Below are 12,605 nucleotides of genomic sequence, written 5' to 3' on the forward strand. Positions count from 1 at the left end.
ATGACAGCTGTAAATCTAAAACAAAGGCTGGGAACTACTAGGAAACACACACAAGATTTGGCAGAATTCAGAGTTAAATGCTGGCTTCCATCTCTGAGCAGAATCCCAGAGGCTGTTAGGCATTTTGTATTTTTTGCAAAACATTGCTTGTCTTTGCAGTGCAGGAGATGAGGCAGCCAATAGGAAGAAAATATGGCAAAATCCATTATACCTAAGAGGAATGAAAATGTCAGTGTTTTCTGCTCCAAGGAAAAGTTTGAGATTAAATAAGAACCAAACCTACTTCTTCATATATTTGAAACCAAATATTAGCAAGAGTTTTTTTGATGCTTGCAAATACCATTTTTATTCTTTTCTTATGGACATTGGCGAAGAAATTAGTGGGTGGCAATGCAGCCAAAACATGTCTTGTTATATCTAGTTAACTATATACATTAATCAAATAGCTTTCTTCAAATATATGTAGGACATTAATAAGAAATTATTTTATTGATAGAACTGACTATTCAGTAGGAGAAAAAAAACCTATTCTTGAAGCTTGTCAGGACCCAGATTTTCCAAAATGTTACAGAAGACTTATCACTCAGCTGTGTAAAGCAATCCTCAATTAAGTGATGTAATAGAAACAATATCAATATAATAAAATATTGTAAAAATATGCCTCATAGTTTGAAAAACTAGTAATGGTATTTTATTTTATAACTGTCCATAATTTTTTTAATTTTACAAATGGAGACCATTCTCTTATGATAAAGTTCTAGCCAATTGACATTATCTCTTAATTATTTTTGTAGCATATTCATTGCAGAATTTGTTCAAGTAAGAAGTTATTGTTTAATTTCCATGATGGATGTGCTCATTTCATGAGTATTAGATTAGTGGAGAGTATACAATTTGTATTACCATGCATATATCATTAAAGAATGCATTGTTTTCCAGCTGTCTTCAAACAAAAGCAAGCCTATGAGATACTGATTTGCTTTTTTAACATCTACTCGTGAGGATAGTTCCAGTTAATATTTATGTGAGTACAGATTACATAATTCAGTCTAAAGATTTTGCATTCATTTGCTTTTGTTTTGCCTGATTTTTCTTCCATGTTCATTCTCTTAGCAAACAGTTTTTTTCTTGAGATTGTTTTCATAGTAAGATTAATTTTTATGATAAATGCAGCCAGACACAAATTGAAAGTGCAACACTTCTTGCCTAAGAGGATGAATATTTCTGTGCTGTGAAGAAAATTCCTGGATTTTGAAGGGAGGAACTAACTTCTTCAGGTGTTCACTCTCTAAATCCCTCAACATCAATTAACTCCTCTAACTAACAAACGGACCAAACATTCACAGATTGTCAAAAGGACAGCACAGACTTTTGGAATTTCATGCCGAATTAGTAGTTCCTATACTTTGCATGGTCCTAGCAGCCAGGAGTCTCCTGCACCTGCAGTCATGGGTGCTCCCATTTCAGCCAGTCCACTGCTCCAATGTGCATCCCCCAGTTTTATCGTGCCTTGTGGCTCATTGAGATTCAGAATTCTGGAATATGTGTGGGCTTCTGACAGATACAAAATCTGTCTTGAACTGCAGGGACTCATTCTTCTACCTCAAAGCTACCACCAGCAAAGGTGATGAGGAATGTAGTACTTTCAGTAATCCTTGTGCCCACCAGATATAGGCTGGGATATGCTGAATTTCTCTGCATCACCCTACAAGAAACTCAGGGCACAAAGGAACCCGTCAGCAAGACGATGGACAGCATATTTGTCTCACAATGACAGCAGAGCATGATTATGGTTTACCTCAACAGGAGGCGGGAAGAGCTCTTGCCTTCCACAGCATGGATATAACTTTGGTTATCAAAACAGGATTTAGTGTCTAATTTCAAACCTATGATGTGACCTTGGCACTCAGCAGTCAATCCTGGTGACATTTTGCCACCTTCTTTTTGACATAAAGTACTGGGAAGCTGAGGTGCAAAGAAGAGCAATGCCTCAACCACCTGAGGGGATGCTGACATCCAGGATCTTAAGCTAGGCTTGCTTTGACATTGTATCTTCCATGAAGGTCACATTTTTTTCTTTTCTGCTCCCACACTTCACAGCAAGAGACAAATATACGGTATGGGAAATCTCAGCTTGATGGGAAGGTTTCCTACTACTCAGACAAATATAAACTATGTGCCAGTACCCACACCTCCCACATTCCTCCCATGTTCCAGAGTAAAAAAGTGCTCTATGCCCAGCTCAAGCAGAAGCTATGTGGGTTACCACCCTCAGACAAGAGTTCTACCTGTTGGATTCAGGGGCACAGCAGCTCTTGGTTCAGGACACAGGATCTGAACTGTGGGGAATGATTCAGACACCTCTCTGTGCCCAGGGCTTCCTAATACCCATACTAGGCAGCTCCCATTCCCCTTATGAGACTCTTACCTTCCTGATCTGAAACACCAAACTATTTTTTAAAGGGTACCAAATAGTGTGTTTCAGTTTCCATGCAGGTAACCAGGCACCTCAGGATTACATATTTTGGTACCAAGCCTATGGTTTTTATAAGGGCAGAATTAAGCATTTGCCAGGACAGTTCCTTTTTTCTTTTTTTTTTTCTTTTTTTTTTTTTTTAAAGATTTTATCTTCAATAACATTCCAATTGCCTTGATGCTGGCTGATTTTACTGGACACTTTCAGCAGCTTTCAGGATCAGACTGCTCATGCATATGCAGTTAGTGGTAAATAAGCATGTATCTCTCTAATTAAAACACATCTAGGAAAGCCTAAACTAATTCAACATCTAAATGACAGGTTATAAGAAGGTAAGGAAAACACAGAAATATTAGCCTTTTAAAAAATTGCTTGGCATAAAAATTTTAAAATGAATGGAGATATACCTCAAGGCATCTTGCATGGAAAACCTAACAAAAAAAAAATATCACTGAGACAAAGTTATGGAAAGAGATAAAAGTCCATGTGTGCTCCAAGTGAAAAGATACGGCAGAAACGTGCTCAGCTTCCCCAAGATGCTATTAATGTCCGAGAAAAAACACTACCGAAATGTAACAAACTAATTAAATTGGGCATACATGGGAACCAATGGGAATAAATTATTATGCAAAAGCAAGGCTTTTCGTACATAAAGCAAATGCTAGGAGTTGGTGTGGTGGCAAACAAGGAGTGGGGTGAAAGCAGGGCTGTCCAGGGGATGCTCACACTGAGGGACCCTGGCACAGAAGCATCACACTTGAGGGTGGATGGAACCGATTACAAAAAATGGGGAAAAATCCCACAGAAAGAAAGAATGTTGGAAGGAAAATTGTACCTGTGACTTCCTGCAAAGGGGAAAAGAAACTGATGCAGGACTGCTAAAGCAACAGTGCCATCTGCTGCGTACTCCCCTCTGAAAGCCAAATGATTTTAGCGGTCTCCTGCTCTGCTGCAGAGATGGCAGCAAATCTGAGAGCCCCCATGTAGCACTGAGCTGAGGAGGGCAAGATGAAATCCAGCCTTCCCTCTGGCCCAGCCTATGTACCTAACTGTGTCCACAGGCCTCCTGAATAAACATTTCTGGACTATGGTTGCTAGAGACATTCCCTGTTTAAATAAATAAATAAAAGGTTTTCTCTCTCTCGGTGTAGCAGGACCCTGTGCTCAGGCTTTGAAAGATCAGTCCGCTCTAAAGCTGTCCATCAGTGAGACAGGCACTGTGCATGTGTAAGCAACCAAACAGCTGCTGCCCAATCCTTTTCCTATGGTGTATTTATGTCACCTTGTAAAAGGGCTTTCTGTTACTTGTGCAAATCTGGTGTCAGTTTCAATCCATGTTTTTATACACTGTCCTTTTCACAGTGTTCATTACATCTCTGAATGCCTTTATACATTATAATATCTGAAGAAATTATAACAGAAAAGTCTAATCAATATTATGAATTTTGTATAATGCCTTCCATCATAGATCTCAAAACTCATTTCTAAATATTGAACCTGTCAGAACTCATAAAATACAGGTGTAGCCACTTGATGTACAATTGTGATGGATTTAATTCTATAATCCACATATTCATGTTTATGCATCTAATAATTTTGGTCTTTATTCAACACTCTTACTTTTTTAAAGACTTCCCCAAAAATATATCCAGGACAGATCAGAAATGGTTTTTTGATTAAATGATTTCGTTACATATGACCTCCTTCTGGATGCTTAACCTATTTCTTAAGGATGTTTTGCAGGAGGGATAGTCTAACATCATTAGCTTAGGAGGTGCTGATTTAACAGGCCCCATTAAAAAAATCCCCCATACTAGGATATTTGGCTTCAAAAGTGTTTGTAGACAAAAGGCTGTTCTTGGCATATTTCAGCATCTACTAATTTTCCTCATTAGACCACTCCTCAGGTGCCTACTCTTTTTGTACCTGTGCTACCAGGTCCAGGCAGTTTATCTGCTGGGGGTGTTCAACTTTGGTTTTCTGTTGATTCGCAGACTTTCAAGCTGTCCTCCATGATCTCTGCTGCTGTTCCTAGACTCATTAATGATGCAGAGAGGCAAGACTCCTGGAAGCAGCCAGTGTGGGATTCTAGGGGACCAGATCCTCTGTGGTAACCCAGAGATGCTTCCTATTGCAGAACTGATCTTCACAATGAAGGGTCTGAATCTGAATTTCAGAAAGAGAAATGCTTGTGATGGAGTGTTTGCTATGATGAGACATAAATTCCAGGGATAGAATCAGCTCCTGCATTGATTGAAAATGTGAATCCCAGTCTCTACTGGTAATGAATGAAGATGTTCCATCACTAAAGGACCTGAATCTCTGCCTTCGCACACAAGGGCTGCATCAAGGATGCATTTCTTCTGACTTGGACTCTTTTTTGGCTTCTTGGAAGTTCATATGATTACTTTAGATAGGAATAGCTGTAAGATCTGGAGGCTTCACATTAATTATTAACCTCAGTATCCAACTCCTATATTTTAAGATCTACAGCTCTGAAAAAGGAGACACTGCTGGCAGTAGCAACCTTGGGAGGGTTGAAATTTATTAGAAATCAAAGTAATCTATACTATCTCCTGCTCAGGAAATTGAATTCTAGGAATTTGTGAGAGTCAACTCAGAGTTTACTGAGACTCCTAATTCACATGGATGGGGAACATTTGCATTGAGATAAGAAGAATCTGTTGATCTGTTTCTTGTTGCAAATCAAATTTATTCATACTGGAATCCAATCTACCATATTTAAACTGCTTAGCAGGACCTTCAAAATGGAGAACAGAGACTTTGTTCTTTAAAAATAGATGCAAGATTATCTATTAAAAATCAGAGACACTCATTTTGTGCATAATTAGCCAACAGACAGTTATAATCAAAGTGTAATAACAAGTTCTCATTATTTGGTTATAGGCCTCTGCTGGCTGAGGTCCAACAGTGGCAATTTTTGAGAGAGTTTTTTGTACTCATGAGCTTAATCAAAAACAAGACTCAGCTCTGTATTTGCCTCCACAAAGTCAATGGACTAAACTCATCAAAGTCGTGGGGTTAAAATTAGCTCAATGTGTCTTTGTTAAATTGTTTATAATGCAAATGGTGGCTATTCACAAAAGAAGTAACAGGGAGTCTGTAGATGGATTTGTTTCTTTGTTACCTCTCTGAGCAGCTGGAAGGTATCTCCATAAAGAAATATAATATATGACTTCTGGTGAGCCTGAAAGGAACTCTACCCTCCTATTGTGTAAACTCTTGGCTGCCCTCTTCCAATAAGGTGATGGACATCTTTCTGCCAATGCTTATTAACTACAGGTAAAAACATTATTAAAAGCTCACAGATGCAATTTATTTCAGGTAGCACAATAAACCCTAAAATAAATAAAATTGTGGTTATTCCATCTGACATCAGAAATTTCAGCATTTGCACTGCCTAACACCTGCTGGAGGAAAGTAGAACAGAATTTCAGTGAGAGACTTCAGTGAGAAATGAGGAATGGCTGTAACCCCTGCAAGCCGAGGATGGCCAGGCCCAGTCTCAGGTGCCTTTGTCACAGCAAATGCCTGCAGGGATCCAGTTTGCCTAGGAACAGCTTTCTGCTGCCAGCAGCCCTCTCTGTGGGATGAAGACATCTGACACTGATGTTAAGTGAACAAAGCCTTTTGAAGCAACTGAATCCCAGTGCCACAGGCATGTTCTGGGGTAAAAACAGATGAGGGGTGGAGGGGGGGGAACTCAGAACAAGGTTTGGGAATGGTGTATTATTAAGCTGTTAGCAATACCTCCATGCCCTGGCTAAACCTCTGTGCATGCTGCTTTAGCTGCTGCTGTGTTCTGTCAGCAATGAGTTAAATTCTTAGCGCAGACAAGGCTGAAGAGGTGTACATTCCTTGATTTTCAGCTTTGCAAACACCTTTGACCAACATCTCAAAGTGTGACAGCCTGAGAGCATATTAATGAGCAGCTTCTTCCCAACGGGAACTGTAATATCAGCATTTCTTCTCCCCGTGTTGTTTCCTGCTGCTATCACGAGCAGTAACACTGCTCGTGATAGCAGAGGTGCATGAGCAGCTCAAAGGTGACTTCAGCAGTGTAGGTACCTAAAACAGACAGGAGGGCTTGGGATATGGAAGCAGATATCCCAGACTTGGAATGACAGCTCTCTTTCATCTGAAGATGGGGCTATGAATACAGCATTTATTTTTGTACCATCAAATAGGAATGATAACATAATGGACCAGCACTTCTGATGTCATTCTGGAGGTACAGAAGTACATAAACTGAAAGGCCAGAGGAATTATTCTTTTGCAGTTATCCTTAATTCCTCTGTAGATGTAGAGGTATAATGGGAAGCTAGAAATGGACCTCTACAATGCCCTACTTAACCTATGGGAATCTTTCACTAGAAGAAGGCGTGGGCACACTGTGTCAGAAATTATATACAGTGATAATAATATATTAGACAGGAGATAATGAGCCTTTCAGGGATTCCTAAATGTATTACTTGTTAATTTAGGAGGTACCCTGAGTGCAACTTATAAGGTGGTACTAATTTAGAAGGTATCATGAGTAACTCTGCTTGCTGGAGGGCTGAAATGTAAATCCCATTGTGCAACAGGGAAAATGAAAATGCTCCTTCCATTAAGTCTGTGATCTGTCCTGCACTTGCCACAGGGAATAGCATAATTTAGAAAGCTGCCTTCTAGGATGTTGAACAATCATGCCTCATCAGTGAGATCTCTAGATTAAAAATGTGAACATTTTTACATTACTAGAGGGATTATTATATTTTGCTTAATATTTAATATATTTGACATCAAACTACCATGTAATGAGTATAATGTATTAATGTCCTTCGAGTCATATTATTTCCCTGCTTTTATGTAATAGAACTCTAACTGCATTTGTTCAGTGATACTGTACAGTGGTTTGATTTATATTCTGTGGTGTCAGGCTGAGAAGAGATTTTAAAACTAATTGTCATAGTCAGGTCAGATCTACCTCCAAGTTTCTATGCATCCTGAAACAGGAGGTTCTCCTCAGAGGCAGAAGAGTTTTTGTGTTGTGTCCTTCCTTCAAATGTAAAACTGATGCAGCACCACCTTGCAAGGAGCTGGATGCACCTTCAGGCACCCAGCAGTAAGCATGAGCACTGTTTTCTGCCCTGATTGATTCCTTCCAGAACTTCCAGTGAACAGACTTTACTATTATGCTGTTACTGCACCTTATGCCATAACAGATTGTGTACCCTGGTCCATCTCTCTTCACTGCTGCACACCTACAGCCCCCACTGTTCTCAGCAGTGCAGAGAAGCTGACAGGAGCTGTTCCCTTGGTCCTGTTTTGTTGGGGTGAATACCTCATGCAAGGAGACCCCCACCCCCCACCAAAAAAATCATCTGACAATCATGGCAGAGCAGTTCTGAGCTTCACACCTCACATGCACAGAAACAAGGTCTATCCAAACCATGCAAGCAAATTTGTACCTCCTTACTGGATCCTGTTCTCCTTCCTTTCTTTATTATACTTATTTTCCTCCTGTCCTGAATTTTAGGTGAGTATCTCTCTGTGAACAGGATAATTGTTAGTGCTCTTTGTAATTGTGGCTATGCATTGTTGCTACAGCTTCAGACTACAGCTTCCCTTTTATAGGACTGACACTAAAGGGAGGGAGGCAGGCATATTTTTACAGCAGAGAGGGAGAACTAGACATAAATCTCACTGTCTATAGCACATGGTAAAATCTGGGGCTAGACAACAGAATCTGTTCTTGTTTTATGTGTTTCTAAATCATTCTGTAGCAATATGACAACAGGGGTCCAAAATTCCTCACTTCCAAACTAACAGGGACAGTGAATTTATAGGGGGCTTCACGGGAAACAGAAGGGGATCTCTGGAGAATGTCAAGAGAGGACAGGACTTCTTGTTTCTTCATGGCAGTGCATGGACACTTTCTTATGCCTTTAACATTGCAATGACCCTTCAGGAGCTGGTTAGGATAAATGTTCATCTAGAATCATAATGGAAACTGAGGATTTAGGAGGCACAGGGACACAGAAAAATGACACTAAGTGCAAAGTATGCTCTGCTTTTCAGACTGGTTGCTGCTCCCTGAAGTTTGTTAAGTTTGTTCTTCATTTTTCACTTATCATTTTTGTCTTTTTTTGTTTGTTTTTGTTTTTGTTATCCCTCTGTGTAGTTAATGAAGAGAGGCCTCTACTAATGAATAACTTGATTTGGATGCCAAATCCAGAAAAAGAGGGTTGAACTGGCATCAGTCAAGCAGTCAACTTTAATTAAAAATGTTGAAACTCATTAATAAGAAATAAGAAATAAGAGCGAAAACAAAAAAACAAGGGGAAGAGTGGGGAGCAATAGGAAAGAGAAAGCATACTCAAAAAATAATGGACAAATGAAAGGAAAAAGCAACTGAATTAATGGGAAAATGCATATAGCTACTGCAGGAGAAATTTACATCAGTTCTCCTGGCTTCTTGCTACAGTGATGAAATGTCTGGCAACATCCTGTAAAGTTGTAATCCTTTTCCTTTTGTCTTCTTTGCATTTATCAATTATCTGATATTTTAAAATATTTGGTTGCTTAGCTCAACTGTGACAAGGCAGCTGTGGGGCTTTTCTGCAGTGCATTTGCAATTGAATGTGCACACAAGCCTAAGTCCTCCTCAGAATAGCCAGCTGCTGGTTTGGGAGTGTACAAGAGAGGAAGGAGTGTTGGGACAGTTTGGTGATCATCACCCTGGCAACACTGGCCAGAGAAAAGCGATGCTTGTCTTTATCCAAATCTAGACTGTGCTAAATTGATGTAAATGTGAAAATTACTTTCTGAGAAAGGCTATTAGCTTTATGGAGAAGTCTTGAAATGTCACTGCTTTGCAACGTATTAGCCTTGCTAAAGAACATTAAATAGCCTTGCTAATGGACACCTGATACATCAGCAAGAATTCTGAGTGAATTTCCACATTTTCCCCTAAGGCTGGTGTCCCTATGATGATTTGGACATGCTGGATAAATTTTCTCACCCATACACTCCCATATCATCATGCTAGTCCAAGAAAGATGAAACATTTTCACTGCTGTAAATTCATAACTTTGAGCCTAATGATAAATTAATTAAATCTATGTCTGACATGAGCTTTGTGAAACCAAAAATTCACCAGTTCTAAGAACATTAATTTCCTTTCTGTTATCCAGTCTCTGGGGCATCATTTAGACCAGGGCAATCTCTGTTCCTCAACAGGGAGGGGACTAGAAAATGCAGTGCTGGGAACCTGTGAGATATTGGCTTTATGATTTTACACATATATATATAAGAAGAGGCTATGTAGATTCATAGTAAAGACTGTTGTATTTTCTCACCCAAATAAAATATGGATATTGATTGGCAGGGTTAAAAGACAAACATCAACTTTTTACAAACAGTCACCTACTAAAGTTCTTCTAAAGTTAAATTAAGTTTTGTATCAACTTTTTCTAGGAGCAGCATGAATTTAATGTGAAGATTCCACTTGAGTCTTCTACAAACGTCCAAGCCTGGATGGACTCCAGAAGCATCCAGATATATACATTTTTCTTAGACAAGCAGGCTGTGTAGAGTTTAACTTATTCTTTTATGGGATAAAGAACACATTTCAAATTGTTTACTGTGACAGCTACAAAACCTTTAGTGACAGAAAATGAATTTGTCTTCTTGTATGATTATTGATCAATTTTAAAGAAAGACCAAATGTGAATTCTTCCATATTTTAAATCCCCACATAGATTGATAAAAATGACACAGAACTTTGTGATATCTAATGGTAAAAAACACAGAGGAAAACTGATGTGTAATTCAAAAGCAACATAATTAACCATCATATGTTTTAAGTCCCATTTAGATGCTTAATTATCAGCATTTTATTTGCTGCAGAATATGCTGCTTCTCAGTTGGCTCATACATATTCTTCATATAGTACATTGCAAAGCATTGTAATGACCTCCCAAGTACCTCCAAACATATACACACACAAAGGCACACATACACACACGTGGTCAGAGAGATTTCATTTAATGAATTGAACCCAAAGTTGTTATTTTTATGGCTTCATTTGTAGGTAGACAGAAAACACAAATGCCATTCTTCACAGTGCTATTTTCAAACTGGAAAGAGAACATAAGTGTGCTGAAAGATATAGAGGACCCCTGTGCATAGCAATAGCTGTGGGAAGGCATTATCTTAACCAAGTCACACTTGGTTGAATGAACTTCCCAAAGTGAAGGTTTTACTCTTCTGTATTCTTCAGCTCTCCTATCAGTGCCATTCATAGGGCACTAGATTACTCTACACCGGAGAGACTTCTCTGCCTACACAAACAATTTTGGAACCAATAGTACCCTGTGTTGTTTCCTGTAGTAAAAGTATGTATACGTGCATGGGCCAGTACAGAAACCTATATATACATACAAAGACTTTCATTATGTTAAAAAAAAGGATAGAGAACAAGCAAGGAAAGTGTAATTATAATAACCATATTTTCTAGGTGGAAGCAATTTTTTACTATAACAGTTTTGCTGTTACTCACTTGGTAGTTTCTTTTAGTTGATTTTGGAATGCTGTTTCTAAAAAAATACAAGAATGCTTTTAAACATCTGCTTACACCTGTTTTGAGGTGGAACATTTTGATAGCTAGGGAGAAAGGATTTTCTGACATCAAAAACATTTGTCACAGGGCAATGTAGGTGTGTTGCTGTTTCTCTGACATATCTCAGCAAATCTGAATGTTATACTGTGTTAAGAGATGAAGCTTTGTGCCCTCTGCTCACATGCTGCAGAGGCAAGGAAGGCCAGGCAAAGGAAGGCATTTGGTACCCTACAGCTTCACTGGTCTTACTTCACATGCTTAGATTAGTCTGCAGATGGCCTGGAGCTCTCTGTATCCATGTCTCCCAATCAACCACGGAAACAGTGTCTGGAGAACAACCACTGCCTTGCCTGATACCTTGAAGGCAAATGCATAAAGCTGGTGTCGTGAGCATGACACCAGTTTCGTGTATGTTACTCATCCTGTCACCAGTGGAGCCTGTCAGGCTCCTCTGTCCTGCACCCCTTGCAAGGAGAATGAGAGATAAAACCCTCCCTACATTTTGACACTCACCCACACGTGGCAATGCTGCCTTTGCAGGAGGAGAAAAGCAATTCATTGCTTCTGTGAACATGCCAATGATGCAAAGGCTGGAGAGCAGAAAGAAAATGAAGCAATACATATTTCCCTCAGAGAGTTGTATCAAAGGATTAATTTTTGGGTTTTAATGTCTGGAAAGTATAAATTAAGAGCAGGCTTTCCATCAATGAATTTATGGTATCTGAAACTCCTCTGAGCCCTAGGAAATCATATAGCTCTGCCCTTTGGTCTTCTTTTCACTCTGCCTGGGTAAGCTCACTTTATGAGGCAGCATAATTTGCAGTGACCTTTTCTGAAGCTGCTGATACACTTCCTGCTTTGCTGGAAACCACCTTTTCAGCCATGCATGATGTGACTCCACATACATTGGACTATAAATTTCAGGCTTTGTCATTAAAGCCTGCAAAATAGTCCTGTGCTGTAGGCAACTGTACTGGTGCAGGATGCTGTTGGTTCTGCTGGGCAGTGCTGAGGGGTGGTTTTTGAAGGTTGGTTGGCTCTTGTAGCACCACAGACAAATGTATGGAATCAGTAAGGGAGGGTCATCTTTTGTAATTATTATTCTCCCTCTTACTTGTACAGAGGAATGATCATGCAATTTTATAAAGGGATTTTCAGACTTACTCCACACGTGTGTATTAGAGCCTACCTCTGTACCAATATATCTAAAGCCTTATTCCCATTTAAACATTTACTGAGGTCTTAATTCTGGGGTTTGCCACATATAAAATGGGAAGAGTATATAATCTCATATAAATACAAGGCCTTCTAGAGTCAGAATTTTCCTTCATCTGTAACTATTTCAAGATTTCAGCTCCCATATGTGAGAATGGAAGAAGAACATGCAACACAATAATATACATGTTTTCTTAATCTTTTATGAATTACTATATATTTTATTTTTACATAATTATTTTCATGCGTAGTAATTAGAACTGTGCCAGGCAGTTCAAAACACTCCTT

This window comes from Passer domesticus, chromosome 1, assembly GCF_036417665.1.
Source record: "Passer domesticus isolate bPasDom1 chromosome 1, bPasDom1.hap1, whole genome shotgun sequence".
NCBI classification, from domain to species: domain Eukaryota; kingdom Metazoa; phylum Chordata; class Aves; order Passeriformes; family Passeridae; genus Passer; species Passer domesticus.